This window comes from Danio rerio, chromosome 14, assembly GCF_049306965.1.
Source record: "Danio rerio strain Tuebingen ecotype United States chromosome 14, GRCz12tu, whole genome shotgun sequence".
In the NCBI taxonomy this organism is placed as follows: domain Eukaryota; kingdom Metazoa; phylum Chordata; class Actinopteri; order Cypriniformes; family Danionidae; genus Danio; species Danio rerio.
Window position 1 is genome coordinate 48,813,034 of NC_133189.1, and position 23,248 is coordinate 48,836,281.

A 23,248-nucleotide genomic window follows, 5' to 3' on the forward strand; every position below is an offset into this window, starting at 1 on the left:
ATTGCACTTTATATTTAATGTATTTCCTTTACAATTTTTTTTCTAACAAATCACAGTTTGTTTTGTTTTATATTATTTTATTATTGTAGTTCCTTATATTCAAATTTAAATCACATTCATTTTATTTTATCTTCTCCTATTAAATTTAATTATTGTAGTTTATTATATTTAAATTAGAATCACGAGTTTGGCTGGATTTTATTTTATTAGCTTTTTCATTTTCAAATAAATTTGTATTTTTTCACTCATATTTGAGATTTAAATAGAATTATATGTCTTTTATTTTATTTAAAGTTTAATTACAAGTATATCTGGATTGTTTTAATTTAATTTAATTTAATTTAATTTAATTTAATTTAATTTAATTTAATTTAATTTAATTTTATTTTATTTTATTTTATTTTATTTTATTTTATTTTATTTTATTTTATTAATTAATTAATTTATTTATTTATTTTTTATTTTTTTGTTTTATTTCCTCTGCTTTCTTAAATTCAAATACCTCTGTATTTTTACTCATATTTAAGTTTGGACTGCAATTATCTCTTATTATTTTATTGAATTTCTTCATATTCAATTTTGAACCAAACTTATCAGAATTGTATTTATTTATTGTCTCTGCTTCCTTAAATTCAAATTGTAGTCCCCTCTGCATTTTTTTATTCACATTAAATTTAAAAATAAATGTTGTCTCTGTTATTATTTTATTTTATTGTATTGTGTTTTGCTACTTTTTTATTCTCAAATTTGAGTCAAAAGTAGTTCTGATTTTTTCCTTATATTTTATTTATTTATTTATTTTCGAGGTGCAATTACCTAAAAAAATACCCCTGTAATCATTTTATTTTATTTAAATTTGAAAAAAAAAGTATGTATGGGTTTTTAAATTTAATTTAATTTTTATTTTACTACTTCCTTGTATTCAAAATTTGATCACAAGTATGTATGGATTATATTTTGTTTCCTCTGATTTTTTATGTTCAAAATTGTTTTTATAATTAAAATTGTTTTATTTACTCACATTTTATTCACATTTGAATCACAATGTCTGAATTATTTTATTCATTTATTTTTTATTTTATTTTATTTTATTTTATTTTATTTTAATTTATAATTCTCCTGTTTGTGCTAAACAGACATGAGCCTTACACACAGATTAACTTAAAAGTACAGGACCCGCCATAAACTCTGACTCAATATCCAGATAATCAGTTTCATCTTTTAAACTTTTAAACCACCTCGTTACAAGGCCAATTAAATTAAACACCTTATTCAGGGACCCCTAGAAGTCAATCTGTGCTCATGGGCCAGGTGCCACTTGTTCCTTTTTATATGTAGACAAGATAAATGCTAAATAAAACTGTCTGTTGTGGTTTAGGGTCGCTTATTAACCCAAACCCTGCCTAAGGCCCGAGCAGCATCTCTTACAGATGGCATAACAGTATAGTTCACTCGCTGAGCCGGAAGATACAACGCTTTAATGAAACAGCAGGAGAACGCTGTAGTTTTCCCTGGAAAACCATTAGGCAGCGTGGCTTTGAGGCAATACATATGGTCAGATGTCTCCTCGCTGTCCAGAAGCTTCTCAAGTCAGCGAATACCACAATATGTTCATCCATGTCAGAGTCAGATGAATTTGTAGATGAAGCACATTAATCTGCTTGTTATTTTTTAAGCATTGTAAGATGAATAGCTTCTGTCGTTTATCTCATTTGCAGATCCTGCTGTGAATTCTGCTGTTGCAGCGGTCTTCCGCGAGCGAAAAATATAAGAAATCATCCCACGCGTTGGCATCTGTATTCGGAAGGCCTGACAGGTAAGATGCATTTTAATTGTACGGAGGTTTTGTAGATGGGTGAAAGTCAGGAGTCGGCATTATAGATGGCCTGGTGGTGGTGATGTGAGAGAACTTTCAGGCCTCTCCACGGAGCTGGTTATTTTTATGCTTGCATACATTTTACTTTTATGCCTTGCACACACACAAATGATTCATTTTCACATCATTGTTGCAATTTTTTTGTCCTAAGGTAGTAATATGTATCTGATGGTATTATTGCTGACTACAGCTCTTTGCATGCTGAAGTTTTGGTGTATTTTGGTATGTGTATTTTTTTCTTTTCATATTTGTATTCTAAAAAAAAGTTTGACATGAACAAACCTTGCACATTGAGTTCAATCCAAGGTTATAATAGTTTTGGATTTTTCTTTAGTCTTAGTTTTCTTTTCGTTTTGACTTTTCATTTTCAAATGCAGTTAGTTTTCATTTTTAGAGGCAGATTTACTAGTTTTTATTAGTTTCTATGTTTTAAAAGTGCTTAGTTTTAGCTTAGTTTTTATTAGTTTCAGTGTTAGTTTTAGTTTTTTTTTTTTTTTTAAATAAGGATATTGGTTAGGTGCCAGATTCAAAATCATCTGAATAAATATTGTGCAATTAAAACTCAACCAAAGATACATGAGCACACAAGACCACTTTCATCTTTCCATCCTCAAGTACAGATGCAACAGCCCACAACATAGCAGGTCTAAGTATAATATGTGTGCAAGGGTGCTGCTTCTGTTGTCAACTATATTAAAATCCTGTCATGTGAGATTGACACATTGTGATATTGAGGCTGAAATGATATATTATGCAGCTCTAGATTATTAAAGATTAAAAGATAAAGATATTATAAAGTTTTATTTAAAAAAAATATTATTTCTAAAATGATGGCAATGTTATTTTACATTTGATCGTACTTGTCTGTACCTAAATACCGTTAGACTCCCCTGCAAACCATAAAGCTCTGTTTATTAATTAATTAATTAGTTAATTAATTAATTTATTTTGGCTTGTAATTTATTATAATTTATGCATAGACTTGATCATCCCAGTCATCTAAATGAATGCAATCTTTTCAAATAAAACTGTTCAAATCATCTGGTGAAATTTGATTCATATCACAATATATATCATGTCAAAACAAAAAATCACAATGTCAGAGTTTTTTAATATCGTGCAACCCTAGTATGGACACACACACTTGTACGGTGACGCTGAAGTGTCAAATCACCTCAAAAAAGAGCTTTTTAGAGATGCAAAAATCTATAAAAAAAAATAAATCAAGGATAAACCAATCAGAGTTTCATGACAAATGAAATTTTCGGTGGCTGTATGTAAAGTGAATGGCACAACAAAGAATCAAATGTATTTTTAACATATGAAAATCTTGTACAACATTTTCATATTCAGTGTGCAAAGACCTTAATGTTTAAGTTGTTATAATTTTGTTGTAAAAAAAAAATAAAGATAATTATAATGAAAAAATATAATTGATGAATTATAAAACAATAACAACAATAATTGATCACTGCATTGATTGTAGATGATATTGTGCATATTACTATTACTGATACTATTATATAGGAGTATTGATGTTTTTTTTTATTATTTTGCCAGAATGGGCCCGCAGAAAAAAATAAAATAAAAATAAATATATATATATATATATATATATATATATATATATATATATATATATATATATATATATATATATATATATATATATATATATATATATATATATATATATATATATATATATAGTACTGTTGTAAGTGTACTGTTATAATCATATTAAAGAAGCACTCTAGATTGTGGCACATGTTTGTTTTCTGCTAATAAAAACTGAATTCTAGAGCAAGCGTAACAACAGAGCTGGAACTAAATGCCTTTCCCTAACCTTCTTCATATAAAGTCTTGTTTCTCCTCTGTTCTCCTTCCTCCTGATCCGCTGTGTCAGTATGACATTTTCTCCCCAAAGGGCACATGAGAGATGAAATTACTCGGAGGTGTCAAACACGTCATCTCCACATGTTTAAATGCCCAGTTTCAAATGCCAACATCCGCTAGTGGAACTCGGCGCATGCACGCTCCGGCTGCTTACGGTTCCTGTCACGTTTTAGATTTGTAGTTCAGCGAGGGACGTGCTGCAAAAATTACTTCTTCATGTGATTGTGAACGAGGCGGTAGTAAATAAGTTACAAGGGTTTGTTTTTCCTTTCCATACATCACCAGCTGTTTGATCTCATTAGGAATTGCAAACATTTTTGTTTTGTAATACAAGTTTTCTAAAGTGTTTTAAATATGCAAATGAGGCATTATTTTATTAAGTATACACTCATTTGCATATATTACTAGCACACAAACATGAACGCTGAAAGAAGTCTTCTTTAAAATTATTGATTCATTTTAATGACATGTTTGAGGCAAAAGTTTTTACAACCCAAAACTTTTTTTATCATTATAAAATTTTGAAAACACTGCAAACACATTGAGAATTGCACACATTTTACTATTACAATTGTTTTGAATATGCACATGAGGTATTTTTGCTATTAAGTATACACTAATTTGCATATATTGCTAGCAAATTCTTCAATTATTTTTTAAAACACAAAAGGAAAAAATTATTACAAACCTTACGTTTTTTATCACTCCACAGTTCTGTAAACACTGCAAACAGTGTTTTGAAGTGTTTTTAATATGCAAATGATGCATTATTTTAATAATTATACACTCGTTTGCATATATTGCTAGCACTCAGATCTGAATGCTGGATGAAGTAATGTTCAAAGATTTGTATGACACATTAGAGGCAAACCTGAAACATTTTTTTTTTTTATATATAACTCTATAGGTTTAAAACACTGCAAACAGCCAGATTTTTTTTTGTCATAGTTTTTGAAGTATAAAATGTTGTAATTAAGTGTTATGTATGATTGTATATCTAGATGTACGAACTTTCAGAATACAGATATGAATAAAAGTGTGATGTTTAGTGTAGGTGATGCTGAAGTAGAGATTTGCACAAACACAAACGTTTGTTTTTGAGAAAATGGCCTTTACAATGTGAATATGTAAACAATTAAAATATGTAGACTCACACTGATAAAGTATGACAAAAGAAACACTCAAAAGTGTATTTTAATTTTTTTTTTATTTGCAAATATAAACATTGAACTTTATTCTTTGCAAACAAAACACTTCATGAAAATCCAAAAATCACAAAATCCAAATAAAACTGTGCTTTACAGATAATGTGTGACAAACAAAACACTTAAAAGTGTATTTTAGATTTTTATTTGCAATTAAACATGCAAAACATTGAACGTTACAAAAGAAAAAACAATTAAAAGCCTGAAAGCACAAAATTGAAATTCAACTGTGCTTCATAATGAATGACAAAAGAAACACTCAAAAGTGCATTTGAGATGTTTTATTTGCAATAAAAACATTTAACTTTACAGTTTTCTTTACAAAAAAAAGAAGAAGAAAAAACACACACTTGGGCTCTATTTTGATGATCAAGGCGCAAAGTCCAAAGTGCAGGGCACAAAAGCAATAAGGGTATGTCCGAATCCACTTTTACTGTTTTAACGATGGAAAAATCCCTTTGCGCCATGGCGCATGGTCTAACACGGTTGAGCTTGTTCTCTTAATGAGTTATGGGGGTGTTTTAAAACCAATCAGAGTCTCATCTTATATTCCCTTTAAGAGTCATTCGCGCCATATCACATTTGCTATTTACATAGTGGACATTGTAAGTGGAAAAACTGAGCAATTTACTTTTGAGAAAACAGTTAAACAGAGCATCTGCAGCATGAGAATGAGCCTCCTCATTCGTAACTTTCGCTTTCTGTCTCGTGGATAAGGACATTGTTGTATGCAAAGACATCCATTAGCCTACAAAATAGTTTGGCTTGTTAAGCGCAAAGATTTGTTTCAAAACTATTTCTAAATTGAGTTCTATATTCCAGAAAACAAATAAATAAACAACTATTTCCAAATACCAATGCTCTGCCCTATATGGTCTAAAACTTGACAGGTGGGCAAATTTTAGCTTGCTTTTAATGAAACAAATATAAAAATGCATATAATAAATAATACTACTACTAATAATAACATTATACGAAAGAAAATTGTCATGAATAAACAGACAACAGTCATTTGCATTAAAAACATTTAGCTTTACATTTTTCTTTACAAAAAAGACACTTTATGAAAAGCCAAAAATCACAAAATCCAAATTTGAGCTGCTTTTGCCTGTAGTGTCTTACCTTAAGGAGAGGAAAACTCATTACCTCGAGGCAAACTAAAATAAGGCATTTAGTCGCTGCTCTCTCTCTCTCTCTCTCTCTCATATTTTTAGCATTCGATCTCTTGATAAGCCTGTGTGCTCTCATCTGTTTCATCCTTTCATTTGTTTCCTAATGCAGTAGATGTAGAGAGCTCTCACGCTCCTCTCTCTCAGGCTCATCAGAGGAGTGCTGGCACTCTCAATTTTACCTCCTAATTTAGCCGTGCTACAATTACGCACAGGTCTGAACGTGCTCCTTTTAATGGATTATAAAAAGTTCATATTTTTGTATGGGGTGTTGTAACAAACAAACTGACATGCATGCAAGGTCAAAAAACACAATGCAATAATTTATGCATTAATTAGGTAACACTTTGGTTTAAGTAACAATTTATGCTATTAACTACTGCGTTATTACCTGCCTATAATTGAGTTTTTTTTAAAGTATAATTTTATTCTATATCCCTAATCCTACCCAATACCTAAACACAACTACTGCATTATAACTATAACAAGCAGCTAGTTAGTTGTTTATTGAGCTAATCATCTTAGTTGTAACCTAAAGGTCTCTTGAAGTGCTTTAAAATGTGCATTTTTATTAAATTTTATTAAATTTTATTGACGTAATCTCAACTGAAAAAATAAGAGGGGGTGGGGTGTAGAGTAGCTCCTCCCCTTTTTAAAAAGCAGCCAATAGCATTTTGTTTTTATGACAGCTCTGCCAGTGAAGGTGGTTGAGCTCACGGGCATCAAATGGAAAGCAAAGGAGAAGTGTCTTGAAGAGTTGGGCATGTCAGATACTGGAGAGCATTTGATTGGTCAAGATTTGAAAGAAACTGAAGTGTGAGGTGATGTGAAAAAAAATAAAAATAAAAAAAACGCTGCTCCATTTAGATGGAAGTGACAAACTGCAAACTTTACACGTTTATATTTGTTTATAACAGCTATACGCAAATGTTGTTACTGTTTTGGAGCACACCAACATGTATATGTCCCTAAAACTAACAGACTGAAACTAACATCTACATTTTATTTATTTTAATTTCTCCCACATCTCCCATCTATCTATCTATCTATCTATCTATCTATCTATCTATCTATCTATCTATCTATCTATCTATCTATCTATCTATCTATCTATCTATCTATCTATCTATCTATCTATCTATCTATCTATCTATCTATCTATCTATCTATCATCGGTCTGTCTGTCTGTCTGTCTGTCCGTTTAAAGTTTAAACTGCAATAAATTACTTCCTTCATTCATTTTCTTGTTGACTTAGTCCCTTTATTAATTCGGGGTCGCCACAGCGGAATGAACCGCCAACTTATCCAGCACGTTTTTATGCAGCGGATGCCCTTCCAGCCGCAACCCATCTCTGGGAAACATATACGCACACACTCATACACACTCATACACAATTTAGCATACCCAATTGACCTGGAGCACCTGGAGGAAACCTACGTGAACGCAGGTAAAACATGCAAACTCCACAAATAAATGCCAACTAACCCAGCCAAGGCTTAAACCCGTGACCTTCTTGCTGTGAGGCGACAGCACTACCTACTGCGTCACTGCGTCGCCCTAATTACTTTTTGAATTCAATTCAAACTGATGCACAACTTTAAAAGTCATATATTTTTGTCAGTAATGCTATACCAACCTTTAAAAACAAGGTTAGGAACAGTTACTGTACATGTTTCTTTTTTTTTCATTTAGCACATTACTCTCCCTGCCAATTCCCTCTCTTAATTTTTCATTTAAAACAAAAAAAAAACAACAACAAAAAACTTTTTAACAGATGTTGAAGCCCAAAATAATTGGCCTTGTGCTGTATTTGCATGACACATTGTCACTTATTTTTTTTTCTCCCACCAATCGCATCTATTTTTCGCCCACGCATTCACAGCAGCGGCTAAGGAATATTTGAGAGCAATATTACACCCTGTATGTTTTAATAGATTCAATATAGAGGCATGATTAAGTCATTAAAGACACATCTGCCATCCTAATTTCTTTTTAATTTGCAGAGGACTCGGCTGCATTCTGTGCTAGCTGATCTGATGGTTTAATTAAGTCATGTTCGTAAGAGTGATTACAGAATGAGAGCGGAAAGGCCCGTGTCCCAGAAAATGCATTCGCTCTGTGAACTCTTTCAGATTGACCGCTTCCACCTGAAAGCTACTTTTACACTTGAGATGACGCAGCAAACGCCAGCAACCCCATTCAGCACCGGTCCCGCAATCAGAACGCTTGTGTCGGGGTAGCGGAACGTGTTTCGGCCGTGATTACTCACCCTGTGTGGTGTGATGGCTCATATTTGTGCTGATTTTTGCGCTTTTCATGGTGCACGGGTTTTTGAATGGTTTTCATCTAGAATGGAAATCATCATGCCGTTCATCATATCACTGTATAATTGATAAAGAGCAGATTCAGTGCTCTTCACTACTAGAGCTGGGTGATATTGCAAAATATCACAATATAATGTTTCATATCATTCGATATCAATAATTATTGAACATTTGTTATGAATACATTAAGGATGATTATGATTTGTTTTTATTTAACCACTTTATTTTAATTTACCAACATTACTAAGGAAAATAGTTTAAATAGTCAGAAACAAAAATATTTAAACTAAATATCTGATCTCTTTATAATATAAAGAGACTCTTAAACTTGAACAAGAAAATGTTACAAAATGTGTGCAACTAAGGTAGATCAACATCTGAATAATAATAATAATAATAATAATAATAATAATAATAATAATAATAATAATACAGCAAACATCAAACTCTATTAACAAAACAAATTATGTTAATCAAATCTGAGCTTTCAGGTAAAGGAACCAGCCATCATTATTTAAACACATACTGAACATTAAAAACTGTGAAGTTGGATGACTTCATTATCATTATGTTAAAACCTCTGTCAGTTGGAGTGCTACTGGCTATATGATGCACAGGAAAAGGAACCAAAAAGCCAATCTAGGGACAACACTATTTTTATTTACAATCTCCTCACTGCTTCTCATTTTCGCATGTGTTGTTAATCTGACCTGAAGTGGCAAGCGTCTCTCTTAACTAAGCAACCATCAATCATTTTCTCAGAGGATGACAGGTTTATGGAGCAAAGTAAAAAGCCCTGCACTGTTTGGGTGTGCTGTGTTTGTCTGAGGTAATTGGCGTTATTATTAAAATGTGTTTATTCTGTAAAAATGTCAAGCAGATTGGGGAGTTATACTAATATGAATCATGGTGCGCTTGCAAATTCGGAAAAGTTGTGATGTTTTCAAATAGGTGTGGCTGGAAAATGTGCGTGAGTCATATGTGGGCCGCTTGCACAACATGTGCGCATCGCATGCCTCCATTGGAAATGTCAAACTTACACCCTAAGCTTATTGGCATTGCTTCCAACGCGCGCACTCAGCAGCTGCATTTTAATAAAACTTTAGTGCTTTATATCAAAGCTTCACACCCGATTTTGTTTTTAGCCATTTTGACAATGGTGTTCCATCAATAAATATCGATACGATTTTATCGGCCAGCCCTATTTACTACACTGGAAAAAAAAACTACGCTGTCCATTTACAGTATTACTGGCAATTTTGGTTCCCAGTAATAGTGGAAAATTTACAAGTGCACTGTAAATTTACAGTTACAATTGTGCTGTGGTTTTACAGCATTGTTGTATTTGAAGAGTTTAGTGCCATCTAAAATGTTCTCTTTAAAACTGTAGTTCATGGCAATGAGTAGTTTTTTTCATTCCCTTTAAAGTAAAATAAAGGACATAATTAAAAGAGGCTGGGAAAGATGCTAATTTTATACAGATATTTCAGGAGGCACTTTGCATCTGAATTTTCATTTGTTAATTTACAGTGCGCTTGTAAATTTTGCCAGTAATACTGTCAAAATTGCCAGTAATACTGTCAAAAATGACAGAATTACTTTAAAATGTACAAGCGCATTATAAATTATTCATTATTATTGTGCTATAAAACTACAACACAATTGTAATTGTTAATTTACAGTGCTCGTCTACATTTTACAGTATAACTGGCAACCAAAATTGCCAGTTGTCACAATTTCAACTACACAAACACCACATTAAAGAACTGCAACTCACAGCATACATCTCGCACACAGCGGTTCCTGTTTTGCACTGCTTGCAAACACACACAGCTGAAGCTATACATGGACTGATTCAAGGACTATATAAACAGCACACATACATATTTGGGCTGAGTCTTGCTTAGCTGTATTGTGAGCATTACCAAACATTTTTTTCTTGCCTTGCCATGTTTGACCCTTGCTTTGCTGCTTTATTTATGTGGTTTGACAACTGAGCTGACCATTCATAAGATAATTATCTTTAATAGACCTGCCTGTGGATCCCTAACATTGACGACCAGCGTCCTCACATGACACCAGTGAATTTTACAGCAATTTTTACATTGTAATATTAATAACACCTTTGGTAAATGAATATGGTAAATTAAGCAGTGAAGTGAAGAGAAATGTGGAAATATGCAGTATTGTTGAGTATTGCAATAAAGCAATTTCTTACAATATAATATTTCTTTAGAACAGGGGTTCATGATTTCGGTCCTCAGGGTTTGGTATCCTGTAGATTTTAGCTCCAACTTCAATCAGACATACTTGGCCTGGCTAATCAAGCTCTTACTAGGCTTTCTAGAAACATCCTTGCAGGTGCGTTAAGGCAAGTTGGAGCTAAAATCTGCAGGACACCGGCCCTCCAGGATGGAGTTTAGCTACATAATTCCCCAGAAATGAAGACGGAGGTACATAATCACATTGAGCCATTGTTGCATAAATTCTACCAAAAAACTAAAGCTGAAAATTAGCACTTTATGAGTGCCTAATGGCTTATTTAATGTTTTTTATATAGCAAGAATCATACATATAACATATATAAAAGGGACTTTTATACTGTACACCCTAAGTGTGTTAATAACTGTACAAAATAAACAGGATAGTCCTTAATATAAAATATATCACTCACATATATTGATTTTTAATAAAACTGTGGTTTGCAGTTGTTCATTTTATAATTATAGCTATGCTTTTGTTAATAGTTTGAACAAAAGTCCACAAACTAAAACATATAAAGACATTAGTTTTTAGTTTTGTCCAAGGCTGCCAATATCAGTGAAGGACACTGTATTTGTGCGTCAAAACGTGACACCTGCACTGGTCCCTGAAAGTGGTAAAGTGGAAAATCAGTGATGAGACTCCAGCAGCTTCTTACCTGTGAAATCAAGGCCTTGACTAGTAGACAGCTAGACAGGCGGCTTGGCGAAACCAGCAACTGATGGCTAGATTGAAGAATGTTGTCCTTCAGATCTGAATAGATGTTTCTGTAGGGCAAAATAGAGCAAAGGAAAGGAAGCTGAAATCTCATTCAGTCTCAGGAGCTCTTTGAAAACCATCTTAACTTCACAGCACAATGAAAAAAAAAAGAAATTCTCTGTCACAAAAGGCAGCCTAGCAGCGCTGGCTCTAGCCTACCTGATGTGAAGGTTATTTGAAGGAATGATTAGCGCTCGCTGACTGCTGAATGAAAGTGTGACGGTGTGTGCTCTTATAACTTACCATACCACTGCTTTTCTATAATATTCCTTGAGTTGAGTCTCAGCGGTGCTTAGTTTCATGTTGGTTTCATGTTATGTGATCTTGGATAAAAAAAAGAGCTTAAAACACTGGAGAGTGTAGTGTGGTATTTTTTTTTTCTCTCTATCAAATCAATTCAATTCAATTCAATTCAATTCAATTCAATTCAATTCAATTCAATTCAATTCAATTCAAGGATTGCCAAAGCACTGCAGATTACATAAACAATGAATACAATTGAAAAGTGATTATACAATACATATACACACACGATTCTGTAGATGTAAAATAAAGGTTATAATGAGTCGGCTTTTATTGTTATTCTCAAAAATAAGGTAAAACAGCAACAATAATATTAGGTCTATTTGTGTAGGTCTACTGTTGGTTAAAATGCTCAATTTTGGTTAGACTTGGAACGGTTGAATTTGTCCTTGTCGTTAATGCCAATAAAGTGATTGCATCAAAATACAAAAAAATCATAATTCTGAAGCTGAATTATTATGCTTGAAAATTATGCTTGACATTAAATTCATTTCTGAACTCATTTCTTACTGAGATTTTTTTTGTCTTGTTTCTAGTCCAAATATCTAAAAGTTCTTAAATCAAGAAGCGAAACATATTGTCTTGTTTTAAGAAATAATATGCCAAAATGAAATGAGTTTTTTCCTCAAATCAAGCTAAATAATCTGCCAATGGGGCAAAATAATCTTATCACAAATCAAAAAACAAGAATATTTTGCTATTTTGTTAGAAGATGTCGTATACAATTTGTACAATAAAATCTTTGCAAAATCTATGGAATATCCCTATAAGACATGAAAAATGCATGTGTTTATGTCACAAGGATGAGGTGTAAATGGATCCAAATGCAAGTAAAAGTTTATTAGCTGAATTGCACGCTACAATAAACAAGGAACAAAGGCTGATGGCAACTCTGGTAGCATGGGACACAAGCTAACTCACATATCCGGGAGGACAGCAGAACGAGACCTGAAACACAGGAACAAACATGAACGACTGAATGCCGAAAGGTGAAAAACAGAGTTCTTAAGTAGGTCTCAATAATAGTTTGTAGGTGGCCCTTCAGATTAGTCAGCTGACAGGAGCACACGCTATCAAGGAAAGGTAAAAAAAAAAAAAAAGGCAGAACACGTATATATGAACCATGACAGTTTATTCATCTGGCATTATTATTATAATCAATTGTAGAAGTAAATAATAAAATTAAGCAAAAACTTTTTTTTAAATAGATTTTTATTTTCATTTATTAATATTTAAAGCCAAACTAAACACATTCATTCATTCATTCATTTTCTTGTCAGCTTAGTCCCTTTGCCACAGCAGAATGAACCGCCTTCCAGCCGCAACCCATCTCTGGGAACATCCACACACATATTAACGCACACACTCATACACTACGGACAATTTAGGCTACCCAATTCATCTGTACCGCATGTCTTTGGTCTGTGGGGGAAACCAGAGCACCCGGAGGAAACCCACGCGAACGCAGGGAGAACATGCAAACTTCACACAGAAACACCAACTGAGCCGAGGCTCAAACCAGCGACCCAGCGATCTTCTTGCTGTGATGCGACAGCACTACCTACTGTGCCACTGCTTCGCCAAACCAAACACAAACAATATAAAATGCACAGTGCAATGTTGACATTCAATAATTCATCAATTTTCCTTCGGCTTAGTCCCTTTATTCATTAGGGGTCACCACAGCAGAATGAACCGCCAATTTATCCAGCATATTTTTAGACAGCAGATGCCCTTCCAGCTGCCACCCATTACTCAGAAACACCCATACACTCTCACATTCACACACACACACTGTGGCCAATTAAGTTTATTTAATTCATCTATAACGCATGTGTTTGGACTCTGTGGGACACTCAGAGGAAATCCACGTGAAGAACATGCAAACTCCACACGGAAATGTCAACTTGACCAGCTGGGGCTCAAACTAGCCACCTTCTTGTTGTGGGATGACAGTGCTAACCATTGAGCCACAGTGCAACGTTCACATATCACTGAAAATATTTACTTCTATCTATTTCTAAATCTGGACTGTCCAAAAGCACAGTGTAACCTAAAAACATGATGTTGAACCGAAAACCTCCATTTTTTAGTAAAGAAAGTTGTTTGAAGTGACGCAGGCTTCACAGTGAGAAAACAGCTACATATTTTCAGATTTCAGCACTCTGGACAGCTCCCGTTGTTTGAAGGAGCATGGCTCTTAGATTTGGCTCTGCTATTGTTTGCTGACCCGTGCGGACTTTACAGAGGGGGGCATGAAAATAGCCTGAACTCTTCACATAATAAACAGTGGGAACACTTAACTTGTTATTTTAGCCATACTGACGGTTGTTATCCAACTAAAATTTGACCCGGTTGCATGGTCCCCGTTTCTTCTAACTTACATCATGTTAAGCTTTGCAGTCAAAATCTCTGGCATTCTCTGCATGATGCAGGACTGTCTGCGAAGTATTCGGATAAAGTGAAAACTCTTATTCATTTTTACACCATCACTCTCACACACTTTCACACTACACATTCTGAGTTAAATTGTATTTTAATTTGAAAGGAGAGTTTTCATGCTCACCAAGACTTAATTTGTATGCTCAAAAGTTAAGTAAAAGCAGTAATATTAAGTGATTATGTGCATATTATAATCTATTTTTTTATATTCTGATTTGACATTCTGATTTGGATTTTATTAATGTCCAAATTGGGGTGAATTAAAATGAAATAGTATAATTTGTAATAATGCCTACTCCTCCCAATATGTTTAACAGTAGTGGATAATTTATGTTGAACTTTAGCTTTATTCATTATTTCATAAAAAAAAAAGACATATTCTATTAACTAATTCATTTCCTAGCAGTTTTTTTAAAACAAATATTCTCTAAAAGAAATGTAACTATAGTAGTATACAGAATAATGCGGTATATGCACACAGGCTTTTAATTTCAGCCAGCTTCAGCGCTTCCGGTAGCCTGTCTTTCCATTATAAAATGGCCATATTTAAGGGCTGATTTCTTTAAAAATCAACGATTATTACAGCATGATAGATATACGATATAAAGTGAGTCTCAAACCGGACAAGAAGCACTGCATTAAACGACATTTTCTCCCGCCATGTCTTTAAAATAAGACAGTTTATTTTTATTTATTTATTCTATTTAACTGAATGTATTATAATATCATTACAACATCGATGTGGTAAAAGGAACCTTATGAAATTGAAAATAGTCTCATTAAGCTTTCACTGGAAGTTTATCATAGGCTAAAAATCACTACCTGTGCGTATACCTCATTGAAAATAAATAAATGAATAAAAAAAAACCTATGAATGAAAAAAAAATGTAATATAAAAAAATAGTAATAAAAATATAATAATAACAATACATAAGCAAAAGTCAGTTTAACAAAATGTACTTGTTCTGATGTTACAGTACTTCCAGTATCAGGATTTAATAAAAAATTTTTTATTTTGTATTAATACAATTAACATACTATGAATTTGATTGTATTCAAGTTTATATTTATTAGTTGAGGTCAGACTTATCAGCCCCCTTTTTCTTTTCTTTTTTAAAATTTTCTTCTTTTTTTAGATTTTCTTTTATTTTTTATTTTTTTATTTTCCAAATGATGTTTAACAGAGCAAGGACATTTTTACAGTATTTCCTATAAAAAATAAATAAAAAAAAAACTGTTTGTTTTTTTTTTCCCCCAGAGAAAGTGTTATTTCGGCTAGAATAAAAGCAGTTTTAAATTTTATTTAAAAAAAATTTAAGGTCAAAATTTTTAGCCCCTTTAAAATTTTTTATTTTTTTTTCAATAGTCTACAGAACAAACCATTGTTATACATTAACTTGCCTAAATACTCTAACCTGCCTAGTTAACCTAGTTAACCTATTTCTGCCTTTAGATATCACTTTGAGCTGTATAGAAGTGTCCTGAAAAATATTTAGTAAAATATAATTTACTGTCGTCATGGCAAAGATAAAAATAAATCAGTTGTTCAAAAAAAAGTTATTAAAACTATTATGTTAAAAAATGTGTTGACAAAATCTTCTCTCCGTTAAATAGAAATTGGGGGAGAAAAAATATACAGGGGGCTAATAATTCAGTAGGGCTAATAATTTTGACTTTAACTAAACTGTATATATACTGAACTGTATTTATATATATATAATTTGACTTGTTTTTAATAAAATGTGCATAAAATTAACACATAACATAATTTTTACTTCTATGTGGATGTTTATGCCAAGAAATGTATTGTTTATTTTATTCTAAGAAAATAAGTTGCATTACATTTATTTTAATGTATTGAATACTGATTATTCTCAAAGCAATTCCCTTTTTTTATATCAGTTTAATTTGATTAATTATATTGGCACCAAATACAGAAGTGCCACTTAATAATAGAACTGATGTATGTTTTCAGCAGCAGCAGCAGTTATGTAACAGACCTGCAGGATGACATAATACAGGGATACGATTCTTTACTTGACTATGAATACACCAGCCCACAATGAAACAATCAGCCAGCAGTGCGACTGGTTTTATTTATTTATTTATTTATTTTGCGAGCCAAACTAAGGTTATCCATTTCCATGGTGTACAAGTCACTTACTATTTATGATAATGCATTTATTAGAATGGGTCATTTGCGAGGCAGCGACGTTGTGCCCACTGAGCTGGTTAATGTCCACACGATTCCCCACTCAGTACTACAGACCTCTCATCCTGAGTAAATTACTATTTCACTTTTCATTTATACAGTCTAGCAGACAGTGTTACCAAGCGCTGCATTCTGCTGATGAAAACAGCATAATGGCTTCAGATATGGAAAAAAGTGAACATAAACAAATAAAAGAAAAGTGACTGATAGCTGATTGGCTTATGAAAAGCTGTTCGTTTGCCTGCATCCAGACATGAGGACATTGCAGATTGTGTGTGTCATAAAGCATTGAGTCACCGAGAGCTGAAGTTCATGATGCGGTTGGCTTTGCTGACTGATGGGGTCACATCACATCATTTACCAGGGGCGGACTTTTACATCTTGACATTAAACCGCATTTGGCTCAGTTAATCGGTCGCATGCATATTTAATATTTGCGTTTGCTGAAGGGGGAATCCGGTTCGCTAATAAAAGGAGACAACACAAGTCGGACGTGACGTACTTTACCATTTATTTTTGGCATCCTGTAATTAGGTTAAAAGAATTAAAGCGCTAATGTTGTTTTTTGGTGCTGGTTGTGACTGAGTGCTTGCTTGCACCGCAGGGCTGTTTTGCTCAGGAACTTAAACATTAACTCAGCTTTGAGATTCGGGTTGTTTAATTTATGCTCAGTTCATGTGCTAGGAGTCATGTTAGGATTTGCAAATATTAGATCGATTCAATCGATTTAACCCTTGTGTACTGTTCAAATTGACTACCTTTGTGGCTGTTTGTGCCTCATTGACTTCCATTATAATCACAGTTTTTGATTGCAAAGCCATGACAGCATATAATCATGCACCCATGATTGATTGTTGGTAGTTTTCCCTGTTGGTAAGAGGTAAATGTGTCATTTTTACTGTTGATCATCAGTTGGCAGCTTTAACCCTTTAGGTAGGCCTGTGAAAAAACTTTTATATGGAGTAAAACAGCAGATTATAATGTGTGTGTGTGTGTGTGTGTGTGTGTGTGTGTGTGTGTGTGTGTGTGTGTGTGTGTGTGTGTGTGTGTGTGTGTGTGTGTGTGTGTGTGCATAAATACACTTACCACTTATGTTTTGAGAGCTGAGCTGCTTATTTTGATTAGTTTTTGCAGTAGCCAAAAACAGAAGCATAAAGGTAATCCAAAATTCTTTGTCATAGTAACAGGCAAAAGGTCAGGACAGGTGGCAAAACAACAGGAACAATAAACAAAACAAAGCTCAAAAATGCTTATGTGATGCTCTAAACATAAACAAGACTCAGCAATGTGTGTGAATGAGAGCAGTATAAATAGTTCATGTAATCAGTCTCTGATGAGCTTCCAGCTGTGTGGGTGCAATCATCGGTATTCCAGAACTGGTGTGTGTAAGGTGCATATTGGGAGTTCTAGTTTATTTCAGTGACTGAATTGTAGCTCTCCAGCGATCTGCAACTGCTAGATTGCTGGTGATCATAACAGATGCTCATAACCCTAATTGTAAGCCTTAACAAACATAACAAAAACTGATAACTTGTCCTTCAAATCTGATTGGCTGATTGAAATGTTCCAGAATCAACATAGATGTTTATCCAAGAACATGTGCTACTTGGTAAAATCTGACTAATTAGCCAATATAATTATTATTTATTTGTTTTTATTTGCAATTATTTTAATTTTTTTGCTTTGTTTGACTCCCTACTGTATTTATCCACTATGGAATTATGTTGTCGTGCCAGCACTACTCGTTTTTTTTATTTTTTTTTATGTGTGAATTGAACAGGTAATTGTATATGTCTTTTTTGCCCTCTGCTTTTAGCGTGTCTCATTTTTCAGCACCACCAAGCTCTCTCTGCTTCCATTAGTAAGAACACATAGTGCATTACAGGCCCCATTATCACATACTAGGAAGACTGGGCCCGTGAGAACGCTTCTCTCTTCCTGCTTCACTCTGTTTCATTTTCTAATGCACACACAGAAGTCACATATCTAGACTCAAAATATTTTTTTGAAATAATTGCGATCGATAAAATACATCTGAATTCCAATCCAATGCTTAAGAGTTCTCTAGTATGCATGTTTAAGAGGTTTAATTCCAAAGTAGGATTCAGCAAAATCCCCTACCAAACATAACAATCAACATCATTAAATGGGTCATCAAATCATAGCAAATTACAAGCAATCACCATTGAGTCAATATCATCATAGTCATGATCATGAATGTCATTTAGAAACAATTTAAGAGCACATGGAATAAAAGAAAGTTTGTCGTTTAGAGATTGAAGCTGATTGTACCTGGAACAATTTGCAGTTGAGCAATTTAACATAAGGAGGAAGAAACGCTAACACACAGATCCTTCTTATTAAGAGGTGCAAATACATAAATCTAATAACGTGCATGGCATGGCGTGACAGAAGACTGACAAACAGCATTGCTGCTAAAAACTTTGTGATGCTTCTCACACATTTCCCACTGTATAATTTGCACCAGCACATATGTGAGAAAAGTGTGACTGAAATTCTGAAATTGAAGGTTATATTTCTGAAGTAAAGTACTGAGTGGCCTTACCAACAGATGGATTTTACATGTTGAAAATCCTGCTCAATATTGCTGTTTAGTAAATAGATGAAATACTTATGGATTTGATTGTTTTGCATCTGCAGTTACATAAACATAGACACTAGGTTAAGACTTACAACATTACATGTCTTACAAAGTAGACTGACCTTGCATTGGATTGTATTGCAGAAAGTTATGACCAGTCTTGGGGAGCAATACAAAATATAAACATGGTGACTTACTTTTAGGGGACCTATCATAAAAAAAAAAGAAAAAAAAACTGCAGGAACCCTTTGATTGACATTCTCCCAGTTTATATGTGTCATCAGAGGGGAAAAGCCCTGACCATTATTAATGATCTCTCCCTCTTTAGCATAGGATTTTAGTTTTGTTCTTGAATTTACCACTATGCTGACACATAGAGATTTGTAGCTCCACACTCTTTTGAAAATATCACAATCTCATTGAATTAAAAGCGGCAATCACCAAAATGGCATAATTAGGATTAAAGCTGAAAAAGGGGCAATTTTAAAGAGTTATAAAACATTATTTGTGCATGGGGTATTTCTTCACATACACACTGGACATCAGATACTTCCCCTTTAAGACCAGTCTCTGCAGTTTATGCAACCAGACCAAGGCTGCATGCGAAATCGCATACTTCCATACTATGTTGTTTGCTAAAAAAGTATGCAGGCCAAGTAGTATGTCTGAATTCATAGAAGTCGAAAAACAGTATGTGAGGAGTATCTGGATGACCAACTATATAGAACGTCTGAGTTCTATTCAAACTACTGACGTTCATACTGTATAGAACGTCTATTCTTACAGTCGTGTAGTTATTTCAAATACAAATGCAGTACATACTGAGTAGTAGGCGATTTCGAACACAGCCCAAGACTTTTCTTCTCAGTTTGGGAAAAAACAGCGTTTGTTTATTTACACTGCAAAAAAAAAAAAAAAAAAAAATTTACCTTGAATTTTTTAATCTTGTTTCTAGTGCAAATACTGTATATTAAATTCCTAAACCAAGAAGCATAATCTAGACACAAAAAATATAGGTTTATTTTCAGATATTAGTCAAAACGAAGTGAGTTTTTCCTTAAAACAAGCTAAATAATCTGCAATCAGTGTATATGAAATAATCCTGTTTTCCCCATATGAAAGAGATGTGTAGGTGTGTCTTGAAGCATGGCTGCTTGTTTGAGTTGGTTTTACCTAGTTTTTAGCTGGTCATGAGCTGGTTATGGAATGGACCCTTTTCACATTTTTCACCAGCAGACGTCGTCATAGTTAAGAAAACTTTACGCGCATTGAATAGGAGAGTACAACAAATAATTTTTTTTATTATCCTAATTGCTGAAATAATAAAAGAAAACCTCAACAATAGTCTTATCAAGACTTTCAGAAAAAGGAAAAAAAAATACAGTCTTGCCTATAGACACTGTGTTAGAAACACCTTGCACAAGCAGTAATTAGCTTTTTGTAATTTGATGCAAAGTTGATATGATATATACGTAAATAAATATACAAAATCCCAATTTTATCCCTAAATCCTCTGGGATTTTGGTCCAAACATATATATTTTTTAGCTGCACATCCATAATGTGAGCCTTCTGCTACAGCACATCCCAAAGGTGCTGTATTGGATTGAGATTTGGTGACTGTTGACATTAATACTGAATAGTGAACTCACTATCATGTTAAATAAACCAGTTTGAGGTGATTTTAGCTTTGTAATATAGAGCTTATCCACTGAAATAGTCATCAAAAGAAGAGTACACTGTGGTCATGAAGAGATAGACTCAGTCAACAACTGCTCAGGTAGGCTGTGGCATTTAAACAAGCTCAATTGATTGTACAGTAAGAGCCCCGAGGCAGGATGGATCCATTCTTTCATGTTTATTTACACCAGCTTTTGACTCTAATAGAAAGATATATAGATAAACACTTATCTGGCAAATTTTATTTTGTTAATATTTAATTTTGGTCAACTCTGTGTCAATAGAATCAGTTTGCTATTTTGCGCTGGAAGCATTGTCACCTGTGTGCTCTTCTTCTGCCGCTGTGGGCCACCTTTTTTAGCGGGTGATTTGTTGTGTGTTCAGAAATGCTCTTCGGTAGTAACAAATTGTTACTGTTGCCTTTTTTACCAGCTCCAACAAGTCTGGTCATTCTGCTCTGACCTCTGGCATCAGCAAGGCGTTTTCGCTCCCGCAGAACCGCTGCCCTCTGCATATTTTCTCTTTATAGACTATTCTCTGTAAACCCTAGAGGTGGTTATACATGAAAATCCCTGTGGATCAGCAGTTCCTAGAAATACTCGGTGCAGCTTGTCTGACACCGACAACCAGGCCACAGTCAAAGTCACTTAAAGGACCTTTCATCTCCATATACTGTACACAAGTAAACAAATGGCTGCATAAACAGCACTGGGGCCTCTTAGCAATTCTAAAAAAAATAAAAATAAAAAAATCGTGGACAAACTTGCTTCGTTTTTATTTATTTATTTATTTATTTATTTTCTAGGGGAAAAGAAAATCCATTTGTAAATTGGCCTAATCATTACTCTCACTAAGATGTATCAGAACTGAATCAGCAGTAATTGGTTAAAAGCTGAAGTAGCTTCTTAAGTTGCTCGATTGAACTGGATTTGCTGTGACCAGTTTTTTTAATGGCTCCGTGTCTGCCTGGTGAAAAACTGTGAGAGCAAAGGGACTTTGCTTCAGTAATGAAACACTATTCACCCTGTTCCTCTCTTCACCCTCTGTTTTTTATGTTCGGAAAGGACTTATATCTAAAACCCTCCTGCTTGATAACTCAATCCTCAGCTCTTATCTATCAGTGTGAGGTGAGATTTACCATAAGGGTGCAGGGTTTTTTTTTTTTTTTTTTAGCTGTGTGTTTAAAACACACTCACTCAGCTTTTTGTCTATAAATATAGAACATTAAGGGTAAGATCATTTTTTAAAATGGATATTTAAATTAACAGATAATTAACTGAATAATCATGATTAATCGCATCCAAAATAAAAGCTTGTTTTGAAACAATATTCAGTGTATTAAACTGTGTATATTTATTATCCACATATAAAAACACACATGCATATACTTGAGAAAATCTTTATTTATATTTACATATAAAAATACAAATATACACACAATTATATACACATTTAAATAAATACAATTGAAGTCAGAATTATTAGCCCCTCTTTGAATTCGTTTTTAAATATTTCCCAAATGATATTTAACAGAGCAAGGACATTTTTCACTGTATGTCTGATAATATTTTTTTTTTCTCCTGGAGAGTCTTATTTGTTTTATTTCGGCTAGAATAAAATCAGTTTTTTTGTTTTTAATCCACTACTTGGCCGAAAAGAAGGGACTAGGCCAAAAAGAAAATGAATGAATGAATGAATGAATGAATGAATGAATGAAAAAAAAGACTATTAAATGTTAACTTATTTTATTTATCCTTTATTTTTTCAGGAAGGTCCTATTACATACATTACAGTGTCCTGGCAAAGATGGTGGTATATCATAATTTTAAGAAGATTACAACACATTTTATATATAATCAAAACAATGCATTAACCACTTAATTAAAACAAGCTTATCAAACATGTTTGTGGAAGGTTTTTTTTTTAATTATTATTATTAGATAGAAGGTAAAAAATATATAATACTTTGACATAATTGTAAATTCTTTGTTGCTTTTTAAAATATAATGTGCCTTTGAATCTATCAATCTTACTGACTCAAAATGTAATGATATTAATACAATCAAATATAGTGATATGGATGGTGCATCATATACACACCCATTTTTTTGTGAATTTTGGGGACATTACATATTGTTTCCATTGTTTTTATAATGTAAAAACTGTATTTTCTATTGCCCTATCCCCAATTCTACCACTAAATTCAACCCTCTCAGGAAACTGTATAGTTTTACTATTTGAAAAAAAATAATAATAAAATAAGTAGTGTCATTTATAAGCTTTTTGAGAAAGCAACGTCCTCATATTTCAGCAATGTTCTCATATTTCACCTCCTTCATATAATACCCGTACATAATATAGATGTGTCCTGATATGTCACAATAACACACACACATGCACACACAAACAAACAAACAAACAAACAAACAAACAAACAAACAAACAAACAAACAAACAAACAAACAAACAAACAAACAAACAAACACACTACTATGCATAAAGAAAAATCCTATTTTAC

General features: G+C 33.2%; 1 protein-coding gene across 5 annotated transcripts in view; it reads left to right on the forward strand.

Moving 5' to 3' along the window:
* Positions 1-23,248, forward strand: part of si:ch211-170a17.1 — an 829,907-nt gene that overhangs the window by 442,254 nt on the left and 364,405 nt on the right. For all 5 annotated transcript variants that reach the window (XR_012389966.1, XR_012389967.1, XM_073922203.1 and 2 more), the window contains exon 3: positions 1,719-1,816. The gene's annotated coding sequence lies outside the window, so the exon portion shown is untranslated. The remainder of the gene's footprint in view (positions 1-1,718; positions 1,817-23,248) is intronic.